Below are 18585 nucleotides of genomic sequence, written 5' to 3' on the forward strand. Positions count from 1 at the left end.
TATCCTAAATCTTAGATAAAACAGAGTAATGTAGTCTTACCTTTTCGATGAAATGCAGAGACTTCCGAAACCTTTCCCTCAAAATGAGGGAAGCCATGCAATCCCATTACATTGATATTTTTTATAAAAGATGAAATAATATTAATGAAAGATAGATAAAAAAAATCAATAAAGATGAAAGAATAACAATAAAAATTCGAACACAAGTCACAGCTACAGAAAAAAAGGTTTTAATTAAGACAAAAAAAGGGTTAACCCTTGAAGGTCTTCATTTTTACAAACTCAATTCTTACATAATCCAACAAATCCAGTCAATAAACTAATCTAGAACAGAGTGAGTTCTTGTGGGTTTTCCATAGATTGTTTGAGAATAAGCTCAGCTCTCCTCTTCTTATCATCCCTCTCATCTTCTCTACCAGCCAAGGCCGCTGTTCATGAAGCATCCTTCTTCTGATTCCTCATATCCAAGGACTCGTGGATAAGCTTTTTTCCAGCCCTGAACTTGAAATAAACAGTAGGTCTCACAGCTGGAAGAACTGTTCTCCCTTGCATCCCGTCATCTTCACACAAAACACCACTACTCCTCATCATCTCAATTGCAGGAGCAAATGCCTCCAACACAGAAACATGATTCGCAATCATATCAACATCATCAGAAAGCTTCCCCGGCAAGGGAACTGGAGAAACATCTTTATTATCCACAGGAGCCTTAAGGTAAGGGTTCTTATCACCCCCTTCACCTTCTCCTTGTCTAAGTGAAGCACCACCCCCACTCGGCACAACCACATTAGAAGTCGTATTGCGTGTTTCTACTGAACCACTACACAACAACAACCTCTTCTGCAAGCTTAACAACGACCTCTCAGCCTTTCTACGTTGCCTGGCCTGTTCAACCTTGTCTTCCCGGGGATCACAAGTCCTCTCATCCCACATAGGCGTGTGAATATAAGTGAGGGTCCGGCAATGCCGGCAACCAAGGCGGTATATGCTTAGAAGGTGGTGCCTCCCCCATTTGCAAGAAACTAGGGATAACTTTCCGCTACCGAATCACTGGAAAATTCGGTATTGGCTGAGCAAAAGGAACCTCATCACCGCAATTCACAAACCTCATAAGATCCCTAACAGTTCCTGAACCTAAAAGGCATTGACTTTGACCAGAACCTATGAAACCCTTGACCTATTCTAAATCCTCTAACCCTAGAATCAAATCAAAGACACTACATTGCGATCTACCAGCAAGGTTAGCATAAAATTCAGCAATTTTCCCCAAGTCAATAAGGTACCTAATTGTGACATCGGAAAGTGCTTCGATGGCGGAATTCTTGACGCCATTAAACCCTGCAGATTCGCAAATCTGTGCCACGGCTATTCGAGAAACCGCACGCCCAAACTCGTCAGATGAAGCTCTTCCTCCAACTCCTCCATGGTCGATGGTCCGTCGATTAGGGTTTCCATTAGTGGGATAAGTGAACCCCATGATCACGGATAATTTGGTTAAAAGAACATTCTCATAGTGAAACTGGAAATAATAATAATAAAATAAATAAAATAAAAGGTTAGATGAGTGGTGAAACCATAGAGTTTGGGTTTCGGGTTTGTAATAAGGGGGTCTGGGACCGAGTGGAGAAGAAGATGGTTTGGAGCGTTTTGGGTTAGAGGAAATCAAATCCTCTAAATCCTCAAGGTCTAGTGGTTACTAGATTAAGACTTTTAATCTCGTGCACACTTGTGGGAGAGAGTTCAAAAGCAATATGACAGATCAAAATTAGGTTGCAGATAAGTTGTCAAAAAGACTTTTAAGTTAGTTAGGACTAACCCATGCAAAGGCATGATATCATATCAAAATTGATTACAATGTGATAATCAGTGACAAAATGTTGTATAGGAGTTTGAAAATGGCAAGAGAGAAGTACTTTGGTAATGAGAAGACTTAATATAGAAAGTTGCGAGACTACTTGCAAGAACTATACAGAAGCAATTCTAGTTCAACTATCCTTTTATCAGCGGAGCTTATTCCTCGGTCACTTCCACTTTTTGACAAGTTGTATGTTTGCTTAGATGCTTGTAAATAAGAATTTAAAGTTGGCTGTCAACCATTGATAAAATTAGATGGATGCTTTTTAAGGGAATATTACGGAAGATAACTACTATTAGCAGTAGCACAAGATGACAACAATTACTTTTGCGTGATTGCATATGTAGTAGTTTATAGTGAGACTAAAACTAACTGGAAATGGTTTCTAAAATTGTTACAAAATGACTTAGGCAGTGCTGCTATTGAAGGGTGGAACTTCATTAGTGATTAGCAAAAGCTATCAAGTATTGAATTTTTAATCTAGTTAATTTCTTTTACTTTTTTATTTCTTTAGTTATTAGTTATAACATCGAGCAATGTTGTATAGGGTCTGCTGTCGGCTCTGAAAGAAGTTATGCTGAACGCACATCATGAAAAATGTGTAAGATATATTTAAAAGAATTTCACTAATAAGTATAAGAGCAAGCAGTTAAAGAATGTTGTCTGGACTTGTGCTAAGAGCAGTACATATGCAGAGTTCAAGGAGAACAGAAATAGACTAAAGAGAGTCAATAAGGATACATGGACTTACCTAGTCAAATTTAAGGTACAATATCATACGAAGAAAGTGGGGGTACATCTAGGGAACAACACATGTACTTGTAAAATTTGGCAACTTATAAGTACAATTTTTAGTTTTTGTCCCCATTTAGTGTTGGGTAGAATTTACTGATATATGTTCCTGATAAATTGATTATAATTCAAATATGCTTGTTGTGCTAGGCATCCCTTGTGTGCATGCAATGACTGCATTAGTAAAGTGAGGAGATAGACCAGAGGGGTATGTACATCAATGGCTAAAGATGGATGCATTCAAAGCTACATATACTCATTTCATAAGCCTTGTCAATAGTGAAGAGTATTGGGAGAAATTTGGCTAACTAAGTTTTATAGCCCCAAGATTAAGAGGCCAATTGGTCGTTCTATTAAACGAAGGAGACCTAACCCAATGGAAGATGGACCTGATGGAACAAAGGTCAAAAAGACATTCAAAGTTGAAAAATTTTTTGCTACGTTTTTAAAGCGTGGAGAAAAGTTAAAAAAGCGTAGCAATAGCTTTTTGCCACACTTTTTGAGCTACCAGCATGCTTTTAAAAGGGTCACGTCTGCAAGAGTGCCGGTTGCTCTATTGCCACACTTTTGGTAACATATCGCCACGCTTTATTTTTTGTCACGGTTTTAAATATCGCCACGCTTTAAAAGCGTGGCCATGCGTGCCATATATGGCTACACTTTTAAAGCGTGCAAAAACAAGATATCGGTACGCTTTAAAAGCGAGCCAATAGAGTTACATATAGCTACGCTTTTAATGCATGCTAATAGCGAGACATATGGCTACGTTTTTAAAGCATACCAATAGCAAGAGAGTAGAGAGCAAAAGGGAGCCTTATACTAATAAAAGAAAACCCTAGCACTTCCCTTTCACATCAATAAAAGAATCTACGAAGCATATATAGCAATATAAGGCATGCTTTTTTATCAGACAAATGTGAGAATATGATATCGCATTGAAATTTTCGAGGCCAGAAAATTCCAAAAAAGAAAATAGAGGAGAGAAAGAGAGCTCACGGTGGCGAAGGGAATCAGACATGACGAGGACGTCGACGATGTGACCAACGCTACCGTTGCTCTCAAAACAGCTCCACAAAAGGGTTTCTTTTGGCCATCAACAGAGAGCTTGCGATGGATGGTAAGCGCCGAGAGAGTCACCATCAGCGAGAGTCACCGCCGAAGGAGCAGCGATGGTGGGAGTTCCAGAAGAGAGAGTGACGGCGGAGGCATTGCGAGTGCTGGGGTTCTTCGGAGGGCTGCGGTTCTTCGTGGAGGGTTGCAGTTCTTCAAAGCTTTTAGGGTTCTAGGTTCTTTAAAGGAGAAAGGGGGTTCTTTAATTTCATATATTATTATTTGAAGAGAATTATTTATGTAACAATGTGTCAATTGCTAACTTCTGGTTCTGGGTTCTTTGAAGAGAAAAAGAGGGTTCTTTAATTTCGAATAATGAAGGAGAGAATGCAGCATTTTGATTTATAAAGGAACGTAGCGTTTTGATTTATAAAGGAACGCAAAGTTTTATTTTTGAAAGGACCTTTTGACCACGCTTTTGAAGCGTGCCAAAAGAGCTGTAGGAAACGGCCACGCTTTTAAAATGTCACTAAAACAAAACTTTGTTGCCACACTTTAAAAGCGTGCCTGTTTCTCTCTATGGCTACGCTTTTTAAGTGAAAAAAGCATGGTCAAATCTCAAATCAATTGCCACCCTCATAAAAACGTGGCCATTGACCACTTTTGGCTACGCTTTTTAAGCGTAGTAAAAAGACGTAGCCAAATCTCTAACCAATCGTCACCCTCATAAAAGCGTAGGCATTGACCACTTTTGGCCACGCTTTTAAAGCGTGACAAGAAAAAAGTGTGAGCATAAATTTTTTTTCTTGTAGTGTTGGAATTGGGATGAACAAGATTTATTTGTACCTCTGCTTCTGCTGTGGTTGAAGAAGGAGGATTGAAAATAGTGAAATTGCAGCAACGATGGCTTACAGAGGAGGTAGTGGTGGCAAAGATCGGGGAAATTGGGTGTAGATACGGGGGTGAATGAAAATGAGACATGAGAAAATAATGTTAGATGGGGAAGAGAATGAGAATGAATATGAAAGAATGATAATAGAGGTGTGATTCATGTAAAAATGTTATATGATCATTCAATTAAATTCATGTTTTTAAATAATATATTTAAAAGTTAGTTAGTTTTACTAATCTAATAATACTACATTGGATATTTGTGAAAAACTCATTTACATTATTCAATACATTAAAATTCAATTCTTAAATTAACTCTTAATAATTTTGTATATAATTATTCAGTTTATAACAAAAACTTAATTAATAAATTACTCTATAAAATATTAGATAAATTATTTTCTAGAACTTAAAGTTTATAATTATAAATTCCGATAAAATTGGTAAATAATTAGTTAATAAATCGAATTTTAAATAGGAAAATTAAAAATACAAAACTAGTATCAAAATAGGATAGCGCTCGTCAAAACGAGAATTTTGATACCAATTTCAAAAATTTAGCCCAAAATCGGACCGAAAGAACCAAACCGGTTGAACCGGACCCGTGGGTCCAACCGGACTCAAACACTTAAAGAAGACAGCAGCTCCTTCTTCCCCCATTTGCATGCAACGCAGCAAAACAAATTTGGGGAGGAAGAAGAGCCCCCAAACCCTTAACCTCCTTTAATCCGCCATAACTCTTCCGTCCGGGCTCCGATTGTTGCACCGTTCGCGGCCACGATTCCAGCGCGTTGAGCTCTACATCTGTATTGGATCAATTTCACTGGTAAGCTCCATTTCTGTTCCAGAATCTCTACCCCTCTTTCTGTTCTTGAAATTGAAATCCTATGGTGAGATTTTGCCAATTTTGATGTTCTAGGTTCGATTTAGCTTGCGGAGCTTACTGGGTTTGAGTTGCTACGCGTGTGGGAGCGGTAAAATTTCCCTAATCTTTAATTTGGTTTTAATTCTATTAGGTAAAATCTGATTTGGAACATATATGTGTATTAGGTGAGAGTTAAGTTCATGTATATATATATATAGTATATATATTTGGAGGTTTATTGGTGATTGAGGCTTGGTTTGTGGCTATTTCTTTGAGCTTGGAGGGTTGTTTTCTTGCTTGTGAGGCTGCCTTGGGTTGAATAAAGTGATCGGTCAAGGCATGGTTTAAGTTTCGCACGTTTAATATTTACGGTGTTGTGAAAACTTAGGTTAGAGGAACCATAGGATAAGTTGAATTGTTTGTTGTATTTAATGATTAGCCTTGTAATGTTGTTGGAATAGATTTGTTGGTGGATATATATTGGAATTATGAGGTGTGGAAGTTATTAAAGGTGTGCTCTTATATTTATTTATGATGGATTAGGATTGGTGTTTGTTAATAAGGACGTAGAGTTGTGTTGTGGTGGTATTGCATATGCTGTAACTATTTATGTAATGATCGGAATTGCATGAGACCAAGTTTGGGCTAAACTTGGGAATATAAGAAACTAAACTGAAATATTTGGGACCTTTTGTTAAATATACAATTTATGGCAAATTTTTAAAGTTAGGTTGTTAAATCTGTCCTACAGCAGAAAAGGTCAAACAGGGTAGCGACTTGTTTGTCTTTCTGCGACTTCTACTAGTTGAGTTTTTGAGTGAAACTAATTTTGTTATAAAATTTGATTAACTTGATTTATTGCTCTAAAACTTCATAATTTTAAGAGTTGAGGATTGGGAGTGGTGAATTTTTGAATATTGGTGGTCAAAGCTGAAAAGAAACAGATTTCAGCAAGTTATACATCAACTTCCAATGCTTGTAACTCTTAGAATTGAATAGTAATTGGGTTGCAACCAAAACACACTTGTTTCTGGATGAGCTAAGAGTTCCCAAACCAAAATTTAGCTTAATTAAAATTTTGTAATAAAAGTTATTCAAATTAAAAGGTACTAAGCTTGTTGGTTTCTAAAACAGATTTTGACTCATTTTTACTTAACTTCCAGGTAATGTAACTTTTTCATTAAAAATGGTATTAACTCAGAACCAATTGAGAAAGAAACCTGGATGAGTAAAGTTTAACTACATTAATTTTTAAAGTCATTGGATTTAACTTGGATTTTATATTGAATTTTGAATATCACATGCTGCTGCTGTTTTTCTGATTTTATGCACTGCAGATCAGTCACAATTTTTTCTTTATTTCTGAGGCTAGAGAAATCAGAAAATTATGATCTTTGGTTTGTTAGAAATCTTATTTCGAGATGAACGCCTGAACATAAAGTTTGCGTAATTCTGAGTTCATTTGTTATATTAAAAACAGAAAAGAAAATAGAGTATCAAGGATGTCTTAGTGATAGTCATGGGTTCGAGAAGTTAAAGTTTAATCTTCGTGTGATGTGATTGATTTAATGTTAGAGTTGGGTTGATTTTAAGATTATTCGATATTAAAGAGGTTGAGAAGAGTTTGATAAATGGTTTGGTCGGAACCCGGAAAGGGTAAACGTGATGAATTATAAGAGAATGATGTGAAAGCTAAATGAATGCATGTTGTTATGGCTGTAAAGAACGAATGTGAGGAAATGATGATGATAAATGATGAGATTTGGGAATGACTGTGTGTGGCCGAAATGGTCGATATGGCAAGTTGAGGACGGGAGTTCCCTCTCTTGTCGTGATGCAGATGTGGGGAAGGTGGAAAGACACTCTACTTCGTATTGTTTCTCCCACATTTTTCTCTGGTTGCAAGGTAAAAAGGCACACTCCTTCGATGTGAAAATGCACTCTCCTTCGTATATCCTCCAGGAGAAGGTGGAAAGGCACACTCCTTCGATGTGGAAAGGCACTCTCCTTCGTTTATGATCCTCCTGGAGATACGCAACCTAGAGACCAATGTCTGGGTTAGCTACCAGATGTGTTGGGTTATGGCAAAATAACTGACACGTGAGCTCACGGCCAATAGGATAGACATTCATCATATGCATATGTGTGCTTTGTTTGCTATGCCTTAATTGGGAATGCTTAATTGATATATATCACCTGCTACTTGTATATTTGCTACTTGTATTATCTGTTCATTACTTGTGCTTGAACTTGTTTGGTTGTTTGTTCTTGTTGCATTATGAATGATGGAGGGATGGAGGAAATGGAAAAATAGTTTGGTGATAGGTGTGGACTGAAATTGAGTAAGTTAGGTAGATTTAGAATACCTACCGCTGTTTATGGCTTATGTTTAGTACTTGAGTTGGATAATTGTATAACGGAGTTCTAGGATTACCTATGGCATTCTCAGGACCTTATTTATTATACGTGTGGCACTTTTATCATGTTGAGAACCTCCGATTCTTATTCTATATTGTATTGTTATTTTTCAGATGCAGGTCGAGAGGCTCCTCGCTAGGCGTCTGGATCCTGGAAAGCGAAGTAGTCCTTGGGTGTATTTTGGTTTCTGGCTGTATATATGTATATATATGTTTAGCTTACTCTCCAAGTAACTTATGTATGCTGCTCCTCTTAGAGATTGAGGGAGAGAGAGGAGTTATTTTGATACTATAGTGTATTTTGGGATATTTTGAGAACACTTATGTATGTTTAGATGTATATATATATACCCTCTGGCCAGCCTTAGCTTCGCCTGAGTCAGGGGCTAATTATGCTGCTTCCTTGGTTGTCCTTTATTCTTTTGCTTATCTTTATCATGTTCCTATTAGGTTTCTTAGCACGCAAGTAATCTTTTCCTGAGCGTTACGCATTTTTATTTTGCGATTTTATTTTAACCGTTTTTCAAGGCTCCTAGTTAAATATCTTTTTCTTTATTGTATATATATATATATATTACTATTCTTAGAGGTCGTAATATCTTACTATCTCAGTTTTATAATTTAAGCATAATACTAAATATGGTAGGGTGTTATAATAACAATATTTGGTATTCACGGATTTAGAAGAGTTCCAAGGTTTTAATAGATTTTAGATCAATTTAAAAGTATTTCTGATGTATATACATAATTGAAGGTACTAAGAATATCTCTTAATAGAAAATAAATATAATGCACAAGATAAGATATAAGAGTTCAGAAGATATACATAATAATATATATTAGTTTGGATCAAAATACTTACATCTAATTCTCAAGAAAATATGAAAATTCAGCTAATAGAATAAGTGTATAAATAAATCTTTTATATATAATTTTCTCAAGTAAAAGTATTGGCTCGATTAAACTGCACCATATTTTAAAAATCTTAGATATTATTTTTTTAATGAGGAATGTTAGAAGATTAATGAAATTTATTATTTTTGAGTTACTCAATAATTTTTAAAAGTGTGGACTAAAAAATATATTATTAAATTATTAGACTAAAAAATTAGACTAATAACTAAAAGTGTTAGCCAAAACATAATAAATTCTACTGATTTTAATTTTTTTTTCAATTCTTTTTAAGTTTAAGATGTGACTCAAATTAAATAGCAGAGTATTTTAAAAACATTAGATACTATTTTTTCAAACTTTCTCAAGTTGATTACTGTTAACAATTAATAATTTTTCACATAATATAAAATTAAAATCCTTTAAAAAGATGGGTTAAGATTGAAACTTTTTAAATTTTAAGAAATAAAAAACTTGAGACAAATGTAGGAAGTAATAGGTAAAATACATTTCTTTCATTTATTTATTTATTTTTATGTTATTTTCCTTTTTTTTTCATTCTAAAATATTCGTCATTTCATTTTTCTATTCAAAATTTATTATTGAATTGCCAATTTAATTCTTAACATATATAAAATTATTGAAAATTATTCTACTAGTTTTCCTTTTTATTATTTTTTTAATAATATATATTATCGTTATATTATTATTCTTAATTATTTTGTTTATTACGTTACATATGCCATTAGCCATTATTTATTTTCCAGCTCTTAACTTTTGTGCCACAAATAATTGGTGTGTGAGATATCGTCATCAAATTTTAAGGAGAATGCGATCATTATATATAGAGTTGATTTATCCTCCATGGAATAATGTTACTAGCTAGGTAAGAGAGTAAGAAACAGATGGCTTTCTTCCATCACTTTCATTGCTTGCTTTATTATTAGTGTCTCATATGTCATGCTCATCCATGCTTGATAAATGCCGCTTATTATTATTCCAGCTGCCACTATCTTCACACATTTTGGCTTTCATTTTCCGTAGCTAGATTCCTGGCCTATAATCCCTTTTGTCCTCCATGCTACTACCCTTGCCGACTCCCCTTCTCTTCTCAATAATCGTGTGCTTGGTAGTGCTCCACGTGTTGAACAGTAGGGGTGTATATGTGCCGGACCACACCGGGTTTGTCTTAACCCAAATCCGACTTTTTAGATTTTAACCCGTTGAAACTTACACACTTTCGGGCCGGATGAAAGCCGGGTCTTTAGCATGTAAAAATTACGTAATTTCCAACCATTATTTCACATTTCACATAGTAAAATTCACTTAAAAAAATATAACAAGAACCAACCATTCTCTAAAATTAAAGCATAACCATAATCAATGCTAATATTGTCTAATAACACCAAATATTTAAATCAATACAAATAACACAATATTATGCATTAGTCTAAAATCTTATGCATTTTAAACATAAAATATTAACTTATAATCTTATAATGACTAATAACACAAAATATTAAGGTTTATAATATTTAAATTTCACGTAAAAATAGCCATCATTTATCACTAATAACACAAAGTATTAATTGTGTATGATGACCGGGCCACCGGACTGAGTTAGAGTGACCCGAGCTATGGCCCGGACCCGACCCGAAATAATGACCGGATCTATTTTTGAGACCCTTACCCGATCTTAGACCCGATGAAATCACACTAAATTAGTTCCTAAAGTGTTTGAGGCCAGACCGGATTTTCGGATCGGACCGAACCATATAAATCCTATTGAACAGTATCATCAAGTAGGATAATGTACATGCATGGACAATGAAACTGGATTTGTCTTAACCTAAATTCGATTCTAAATATTGAACGAGTCTATTTTTTAATTTTTTTTAAATTCTAAACCCCATGAAACTTCATTATCTTCAAGTCAAAAAAGTAAAAAGTATATCGTATTGGGTAAAATAAATATTTTAAAATAGAATAGAATCGAATATTAGAGAAATATTAAACATACAAATAGTATTAAAATTGAGCTTAAATTCTATTCTATATTATCCATTTTCATCCGTGACCATAGTCATAAGTATTCTTATGATCATCACACATAGTAGAATATATTTAGGATATTATATATTAATATAGTATCTAATGTAATTATATCTCATATCGAAGTGTTTATTTAGTTTGATATTAAGTTGATTTTAAAATTATGGTTAGCTTGTATTTTTGTCTATAAATAGGCACCCTTTATTGTACATTAATATAATGACAAATACAACATTTGAATATTAAATTTATTTTTGAATTATTATCATGAATTCTAACTTGTATTAAAACCATGATATGCTCTTTAAACTCTCTAGGGATAGCAAGTTTTGTTCATGTTTCTATCGCTCCTATTTAGTTACCTTTCGATACTTCAATTGTAAAACAACCACTATTACCATCTTGTTTTTTGTCCATGTCAATTCTTTTTCGTTTGTTTTATGCTCTTTATTATTTTAATTTAAAGTCCATCATCTTTTCAAAACTTGATTTGTCACCGTCAACACCAATTTCTTTAAGTTTTAATAGTTCTGCCAATATCTTGAGTTTTAACAATTTCACATGCTCTCTATAATTTCATTTGCACCCGAGTTTTAATTAACAGTTCTGCACTTCGAACTCTTGTAATTTCATCTGCATCACAAATTTTTTGCAATTTCCATCTACACCGTGTGAGTTGTTTTAACTAGTTAAAATTTACAAGGACTAAATCATGAGTGTATCTTAGGGTGGAAGTGGGCCGGATAATCCGACGAACTACTAGAAAATTGCTTATTACAAATAAATTTATAGACAAATTTAGTCTTCATTTCATACAAATTTTTAGTTACTGATAAATTTTGTTTATCGGTAATCATTTATCGACATATTTTTTTATCGATAATTTACCGGCAGATTTTTCTCTGTTATCGGCATATCTTTCTTCCCATCCATTTCGCTAAAACGTCATATTTTTTGAGATTTTTTTTGTCAATAACTAGCGTAAAACTTTTCGACAGATTTTATGTCAATAATTAGAACCTAGAAAAGCATTTACAACTTTGTACACATACGAATTTTTTGTCTATAAATCCGTTAGTAAAGTAAAGCAGATTTTTTATAGATTTTTTCATTACAAAATAAACTTGTTTTCATATGAAATAAATATAAATTTAATCAAAATAAATTTTCATCCAATTTTCATCTAACTTGTATTAAAACATTCATTGTATTTCAAAAAATAAACAAGTTTATCATATTATCAAACTAGAAAAAAATGTTATAAACAAGCAAGTCAATTCAAAATATCAACACAAGTGTATTGACACATCAATTATAATCCCAGTGTATTTTTCTACTATACTAAAAATATCAGCTATAATCCTCATTGTCATCTTCATATTCATCATCATCATAATCCTCATCATCAATCCAAATTTGTGACACACTTCCTCCCAAGTTCTCATCAAATTGTGATAACTCCATTCCTTGTGCTTGATCCTCGGCATATTGGGTCCGAATTTCTGCCAACGTTTTTAAGTAATTAGTAAGCAAATGACGTAAAATAACCCATTATTTATGAATTGATGAAAACCTTTACCTTATTTTGAACATTTATAATCTTAAAATAGCATTCAAACTTTGGTTTAGGAATGTATTCTAAATCCTCTATGTCATCAGCTGCAAATCAAAGCACCATAATTATATAACATTTTTTATGGTTATCAGCATAAGATAATAGTTTAATCTTTTTGATACATTTGATGGATGCATAGAAACAGAATATACCTAAAATTGGCATAAAAAAATTAAATCCTAAGATTTGTCATGAAAAACATAATTACAAAATCAGAATATACTTAAAATTTACACAAAAATACGAGAAGTAGATTAAAAGTATTACATTTTACACTTCATCAGTATCAAGAATAAATAAATTTCTAATTAAAATTAGTTTAAAAAATTGAAAAGTTGAGATTAGAGATGGTTACAAGTAAAATTGAGAGAGTGAGTTGAGATTAAATGAAAGAGGCGCCAGAGAGAGCAAAATAAGAATACTAAAATAAAATTTATTATTGATAATAATAAAGCTGCCCAAAAAGCACAACACACAGAAAGCTTATTTAGAATAATTTCATGTCAACGAATATGAACACTAAAATAAAATTTATTATTGATAATAATAAAGAAAAAAAATACAAACACGCATTAATAAAACAAAGTCAGGTGAAGAAAGTAATTAAATTATGCACCTTTACCCTCTGGAATGTCAATATCGTACGGCTCCTCCAACTCCACTAATAAGACGAATCCAAATAAAAATTAAGTAACTAATTAAAATTCAGAGTTAAAAACGAAATCGAAAAGTAGGATTAGAGTTCAAAACTAAAAGCGGTTAAGGTTTCTATACTTTCAAGTTATTAGACTAAGCAAACAAAATAAGTTTCACGTTGACAATAAACCATAAATTTTCAGTATAAACAAATTAACACAATCAAGGTACTACTATCAATATTCTTATTAAAACTATTAAAGTCTCACAGAAAATATAAATATAACAACTTCAGAAGATTAAAATAATTAGATAATCATGAGTGAATAGTTCAACTAAGGTCCCGTCCAAATAAACTAATGATATTGATTTTCTAGGGATAAAAATGGAGGGCAAAAAAGTGTAGGATTAGGGTTTAGCAAATACCGACAATATCAAAAAAAATAAAACAGAAGAAAAAAAGGAAAGACGACATACTTAGATGAAAGAGGAAGGATAGTATCGCAGCTGACGAAGGCAATTGGCGACGAACGACGGAGGCAGCAATTCGCAGGGGAGAAACAAATTCTTCCATGGCAGAAATAAGTTCCAGGTGGACACTCCTCGACGGCGATGATGGCTGGAGTCGTAGGAAGCGGTTGATGATGACTAAACGACAACGAATGGTGGTGATGGAACTAACGGTGAGAGAGAAAGAGAAATAGGAGAGAAGTGAGGTTAATGATGACGCAAAAAATAGAGAAGAAGTGTTAACAAATTCGAATTTAGGATCAATTTTACCAGCAGATTTACCGTCGAAAAAATCTGCCTGTAACGCACAACTTGTGTCCAAAACGGCACATTTCATTTAATTACCTTACTGTTGGATTTTTTTGTCACTAAATCCGACGATAATGTTCGCACTATTTTTTTTTTCTCTTCAATTATTACCGACAAATTTATCGTCAAAAAATTAAATCCGATGATAATTTTTCGAGAAATTATTGCCAAATTTGTCAGTAAATTTGCTGCTAACCTGCAACACTAAATCCGATGATATTCAATAACGGAAATCTTAAAAAAATCTTTGTAACCAATTTTAATTCAGTTAGTTTTTTAAAAAATCAGCCAACATCTAAACTATACTAAAAAGAAACATTGGAAAGTATAAAATAGCCGAAATCATGAAACAATAAGAAGCATCAGAAAGTGTAGAAAAAAGTCCATCATGAAATAAGCAAAAAATCAATGTATCCATATTTATTTTTATTATTTTATCTATAAAAAACATCCAAAAGTACAAGATTAAATACTTTTTTTTATTAGTTTTTGCTTCTTCTTTTTTTCATCTATCCTAACAACTCCATATAGCCTCATCATCACTCTTCTCTTCCCTGACCAGCCTCTCAAATATTTGTGTAAGTCTTAGCATTAGGCCTCATTCCCTTATCTATCATCTTCACCACAAATGAATGGTGATTAGAGGAGAAAAGTGTGGGTGCACGTATGCAAGAGAAGAAGAAGCAGTGCCAGCACCAAGTGACATCAGCACCTAGAGAAGAAGAAGTAGCAGCGACACCAAAGAAAGAGTGGAAGTGAATGACTCTTTTTGAAGCACCAAACACATTTTTTCTCTTTTAGAAATGTAGGGAAAGGAGATTTAAAATGTGTAGATATAACTTGGTGTAGTACTCGTTATTTTGATACTTGGCATGTATCCTCAAACTTAATTTATATTTATATATGTATATATGTATATATACTCTGTTATCATGTACTTTTCGGTAATATGACCTTAAGTATTGTCTTTGCAAGTAACTATATGACGTTTCACAAGAAATAATTTATTCATGATTAAATCAATAAAGATTTATATTAAAATCCGGGTTTAGAGTCAAGTAGGTTCTTATGACAAGTAACACCTGAACATTTGATATTAGTCATGACCCGTCGAAGGTTGGGGTGTTACAAACGATATATTTTATGTTGATAAAACTCATATGTATATACATAGACAATTTTTTTAAATTAAAATTAAAATTATTTCTAAAAAATATTTGGAAGAAAGGAGAAAATTGAAAACGAAATTCAAAATACAAATAAAATAGGCCTGAAATTAACCATTAAGTTATTCAAAAGTGTTAATCGGCCAAACATTTTGTGTAAGTAAGTCTAATCAAGCACTGTGAAATAAAAATTTACCTGCACACTTTTTTTGTTATTTTTTTGTCTTCTTTCTTTTCTTCTTCTTCTTTCTTTTACATTTTATTCTTTTCTTCTTTCGTACTCATTTTCTATGTTATTATTGTCGTCTTTATCTATTATCATTATCACATTTTTTTTTCTATTGATTTCTTCTATTTTTTTATCATCTTCTTCTTTTATTATTATCGTTGTCTTCTTCTCTTCCTATATAAAACTTATAATAGTAATAATTATTTCTGAGTTGTACAGCGAAAATATTGAACATAGCACAAAAATTTTGGTACATAACGTAAAACCCAGAACAACAATAGAAATAATTTGAGTTGTGCAACAAAATTTGTTTGGACTACATTCAAAAATTTTTTGTACTATATCGCTAAATTTATGTGCTAATTATGTATAAAAATTTGTTGTCATGTGAAAACTTTTTTTATGTTATATTGTCAAATTTATGCATTATGTACAAAATTTTTGTGTCAAGTAAAAAAATTTTATATACTATATCAATAAATTTTTATGTTTTTTAATAAAAATTTCTGTTATATTAATAAAAAAACGCACAAAAGAAAATATATGATGTACACCGACATTAATTTTTAATAAGCTTGTACCAACTTAATTGTTCTTAATTATAAAAACGCTTGTAAATCACCATAAATTATTATATTGCTTGGCTCAAGTGTTACAGGGACTACTACTCATGCATGGGAAACAGCACCAGCAACGCCTGAATTAGTTGTAAGCATTTAAAGAAACAATCAAGAGTATAGTAGTAGAACTAATTTAGAAACTATCAAAACTAAACTCAAGGTTTTCAAACCCAATAGTAGTTGATTTGAATTTTTGTTTGATATTTATTAGATCAGACAAACACACGGTAGAATAAACAGTATCAATTTGTGTGCAAAATGTGACAAACACTAAACACGCCCATCCAAGCAAATGCTGGATAGCAAAGTACAAAAAATTAAAGAATGAAAAAATATATAGGTAGTGTTTGGAGGAGAGATAGAGACAGAAAGATTGAGACTAAAAGACAAAGATTAAGAGACATAGATTGAAATAAATTTTAGTATTCTGTTTGGTACACAGTGAGAGACAGAAATTAAAACATGAATGAAATTCTAATTTAATTTGTACAAAGAATAAAATTGAAATTAATTAATTGAAATGAAAGTATTTTAGATATAAAATATTATTAAAGTTTTAGTCTCTATCTCTAAAAATTTTAGTCTCATGTATCTATTTTTTAGAAATACTGAAATATTGACATTTTAGAGACAGAAATAAAAATTTTAGTATCAATCTTTAAACTAACAAATATGATATTAAATCTCAGTTTTTTAATCTCTGTTTCAATACTTTAAAACAAATGCTACCGTAAGAAACTAGTTTGCTTGAAGAAAGTGAAAAATCAAGAATGCCTAACGTAACTGAAGTTATTGGAAAGTGCTTCATTATATTATTTGTACATTATAAGAGTATAACATTGAACGTGATGTGTGTGTATATATATATACATATATATATTCATTTTTTTGGATATATATTTTTTAATTTAGAATAAATTATACTGACATATTCTTAGATTTTAATATTAAAAAAAGTTTGGTATAATAATTTTTATTTATATTAGTCAGTATTTTTAGTCAATATTGTATTTAGAAAAAATTTAGGGCCAACAATTCTATTGATAGCTAGTTGACGGTTAATAATCACAAAAATTGCTGACCTAACATTATATTAATATTCTGTTGGTGTATTCAAACTTTCTTCTAACATCAATAAGATTGTTAGTTAATTAACTGTTGATCGAAAATAATAAATTATATTAACCATATAATACTGTTGTATAATATTACATTAGGCGCTATCTATTAGTAGTAGTAATTTAATTTGTTATGCTTTCCCACCCTAATATTACATTTATTAATTAAAAATTATTACAATATTTTATAAAATTATAAAACATTAAATACTCTATGTTGTGTGCGAATAAAATTGTCATATATATATTCTAGTAACTACATACAATTATTTAGTTTTACAATTAATTATTGAATTTAAAATACTCAAGAATAAATCTTATACTATTGATGAGTAAAAACTCAATTCGATTTTTATCTATTTTCACGAATATCATTATTATTAATACAAATATTATTAATATTAATATTATTTTATTTTATTTTTTATTTTATGCTATTTTTTAAAAAATCTTTGTACTGTAATTACTTTTTTTTTGAAATTTCATTTTTAACAATAATTTTTTTATTTAACTACTACTGGTAAATAAATTTTTTTAAAATAATTTTATTAATAATTTGTAAAGATTTAAAACTCTTACAAATTATAACTAAAATTTTTATAAAATTAATTTTTATTATTATTTAATAAAATTTTTAATAAAAAAAATCGTATTATTCTAAAATAAAAAAATTGAAGACCGAAGCATCGGGTTGGATTAAGCCTTTACAATTGATATGTATACTAGTGAGAATACAATACATAGAGATCAAATAATAATATAGAGAAAGTATTGTAATTTTTTGTAGGTTAAAAAGATAGGAAGAGAGAATGTTCTTTCCCTTTCTAGCGGCCCCCTTGAGAGAGTGTGTGTGGTGGTGCAAGAAACTAAACTCTATCTCTTTGGAGACAAACCTGCAAAGATGTCTATCTCTGACTTAACCCACTTTGCCTTTCCCTTTCGTCTTTAATTTCCCCCTTATTGTCCTGCAGGGGGTAATTTCTTGACTTTCCACACACTTTTTGCCTTTCTTCTTTTACCTTCTAACTTACCTTCATGCTTAATTAATACTTTACAATAAATATTTACATTATTTTATTTTATATTATAATTATTTAATAATGTGTGTGTTTTATACGATAGTATTTGTTTTTAGATATTAAAACTAAAATTTAAAGACTGAGATTTAATATTATATTTATTGATTGCAAATTAAAATTAAAATTTTAATTTTTTTAGTATTTTCAAAAAAATAAAGATAGAAGAAACTAAAATTTATGAAATTGAAATTGAAACTTTAACAACGCAACATTTTAAAAAAAAATATATTTTTATTTAATTTTTAAAATTTTAAATTTATCTCTCAATCTTTATATTTATTTTAAATCAAATATGATATTTAGACATAATTTAATTCGTTACATTTTATACTAAACACAATACAAATAATTTTAGTTTCAGTTTCTGTCTCTCATTTTAAATTTAAAAATATATTTAAATAAAAAATAATAATTATCGAATTAGTCATTGTTATATATTTATTTGTATTATATATATTATTTTAAATATTTTTTAATTAAATAATCAATT

The 18585-nt window shown here is 31.2% G+C and overlaps 1 long non-coding RNA gene and 1 pseudogene across 1 annotated transcript; one reads left to right on the forward strand and one right to left on the reverse strand.

Moving 5' to 3' along the window:
• Positions 1-204: 204 nt before the first annotated feature.
• LOC130943990 (transcription initiation factor TFIID subunit 8-like) lies at positions 205-2047 on the reverse strand (annotated as a pseudogene).
• Positions 2048-5258: 3211 nt separating this feature from the next.
• Positions 5259-8192, forward strand: LOC130943624 (uncharacterized). The gene is made up of 3 exons (XR_009071857.1): positions 5259-5414; positions 5508-5562; positions 7985-8192. It is a non-coding gene; the product is annotated as an uncharacterized LOC130943624 (long non-coding RNA).
• The last annotated feature ends 10393 nt before the right edge of the window (positions 8193-18585 follow it).

The sequence above is a fragment of the Arachis stenosperma genome, chromosome 8, assembly GCF_014773155.1.
Source record: "Arachis stenosperma cultivar V10309 chromosome 8, arast.V10309.gnm1.PFL2, whole genome shotgun sequence".
Taxonomy (NCBI): Eukaryota; Viridiplantae; Streptophyta; class Magnoliopsida; order Fabales; family Fabaceae; genus Arachis; species Arachis stenosperma.